Source organism: Parasteatoda tepidariorum, chromosome 10, assembly GCF_043381705.1.
Source record: "Parasteatoda tepidariorum isolate YZ-2023 chromosome 10, CAS_Ptep_4.0, whole genome shotgun sequence".
Classification (NCBI taxonomy): domain Eukaryota; kingdom Metazoa; phylum Arthropoda; class Arachnida; order Araneae; family Theridiidae; genus Parasteatoda; species Parasteatoda tepidariorum.
Genome location: NC_092213.1, coordinates 18,097,708 through 18,100,071, shown reverse-complemented (window position 1 = coordinate 18,100,071; position 2,364 = coordinate 18,097,708).

Here is a 2,364-nt window from a genome sequence, read left to right as displayed (position 1 = left end):
CCATTTTTAATTTATTATACATAAAAGTTCTAAAATAGCTAGAATACATTTATTTACATCCAAGTAAAGTAGCGTATTCTATAGGCTATTACTTTCGCAAAAAATATGATAATAAAATAATTGTGTGCAAAGAAAAGATATTGATGTAACAATGTCAAAATTTCGTATTTAGTAAAAAGTAAAGTAATAAAAATTAAAATAATAAAAAGTTAAATAATAAAGCGTAATGTAATAAAAAATAAAAATAATCGAAGAATATTTTAGTGTCATATTTTTCCTTTCTACTTATTTTTAGTGATACATTTAAAATTAACTGAAGGTGTTATTTTTTAATACTATACCTTAAATTACCATTTTGCATACTAAAATGCTCCGTTTTTCAACTTTTTTTCGAAGCAAACTGAATACCCTTCAAAACTGGCCAATCTACATGGACATGCAGATATAATTTTTTTAAAAACAAACAATACCTTCTGTGAGAAGTATTGCCTCAAAAGTTCGAAATTTTCATCAAAAATACCAGAATTCTCATTCATTTTAGTTAAGAAACATCCATCTAATTGCGTTTTTAAATGCTCCTTTCGTTAAAAACTTAGTTTTAATTTTTAAAAATTCAAGTTAAATATCTTTAAGATCCTTAGGGGACAGTGATGCACCAGATAGAAATTGATGTGGAGAGCAAATTTGGTACAGTTGGTACATAATGTTCTTCTAATTTCTTAGCTCACTTGGTCACATGCTAGCCAAACGATTCAAGGAACACGATGTATTGGTGGCTCTTCTTTTAAGAAAAAATATAAAAGAAGCACAAAATTTCGAGAATATAAATGAAATGAAAATATAAAAGAACCACATGTCCAATCAAAACCGAACGTGGCACGTAAGTCAAGACAAATAATGGGGCTACTTAAACAAGGTAATCTAGGTCTATAAGAAGATTAAGAGAAAAAAGAATAAATTAGCATTTCAAATTGCTGAAAATGACGAAAAAGAAGCTTCTTATGGACTTGGCATTAATGCATTATAATTAGATGCACTATTTTATATATTTATATTTTTATATATTTTATATATCTCTTACTTGCTGTACTTCTAACTACTTCAATTTTCAAGCAATTTACTTCACATTTTTGATACAATGTTTACAATAGATATAGTTTTTGTTGCACGTAGTGTCTTTTTTTTAAAATTGAGTTAATTGGTTTTGAGCAATCCGTGGAAAATGTAATTTGTTTTTTGCAATTTTTTGACACTTTTTCAAAACACAGCAATTTCTGACCTTTTTTATGTCCAGTCCAATGTCGTGCAACAAATACAACATTCATGTTTTTTTTTTAAAAAAAATGGAGTTAGGAGGATTTTTTTCACTTATGAGTACAAGCTATGGTAATAATTTAAAAAATTAAGTCATAAATATTTTATAAGTAATAATTTTTAAATTGTTACATTTGTAAAATGATAAAAAAAAAACTATCTGTGTACAATAAGATGAAAAAAGTTTAGCACAATCGTTGCAAACTTTTGAGGCGATATTCCTAACCAAAGATTTTTTTTTACCATATATCAATCTATCTATCTATCTATCTATCTATCTATCTATCTATCTATCTATCTATCTATATAAATATATATATATATATATATATTCCAGTTAAAAAATGCATAGATTTCAACTCTAACTTAGCCAATAAGGTTTTTTCTAATATTATTGCCAATCAAATTCATAGATTTTACAGGAATAATTCTAACTATAACGAGTTTTTATTAGATACTGATATATATAAAAACGATTTAATTAATAGCCATTTTCCTAGTTCATTTCTTAATTTCTATTTTAAAAAAATCCTAAAAAACTTGGTACTTTTTAATTTTTATTTAATTTTTCTGTTTTAAGAATATGCTCTGATTTTTTCAAGGTAGGAACTAACTATGATAAACTATTCCTAAAGCCACTGGACGGAATAGTTTGGATGTATGACCTTTTATACTGGATTAGTTAAATATTTTTTAGTTTTTTAGTTTAGTTATTTGTAGCCTCTTAAAATTAATTTAATTTTAATTGTCCAGTATAATAAACAGTTTATTTATTTATTTATTTTTTTAATTATTTATTATTTTTGTATAAGTGGAATGGGCTCTGGCTCGTAAAGAACCACCCCAAATGAATGCAGGTGATACGTGTATACTTTAAAATTATGTAAACTTGTATGAATGAAGAATAAAACCTATAAACGGTTTTCTATTCCTATATGCAGGCTCTGATTTTTAAATAAGTCACCCTATGAAAGATGGATATGTGTATTCTGTAAAATTATGTTAGAATTTATGAATGAATAATAAGTCTATAAACGGCTTTCTATCCTG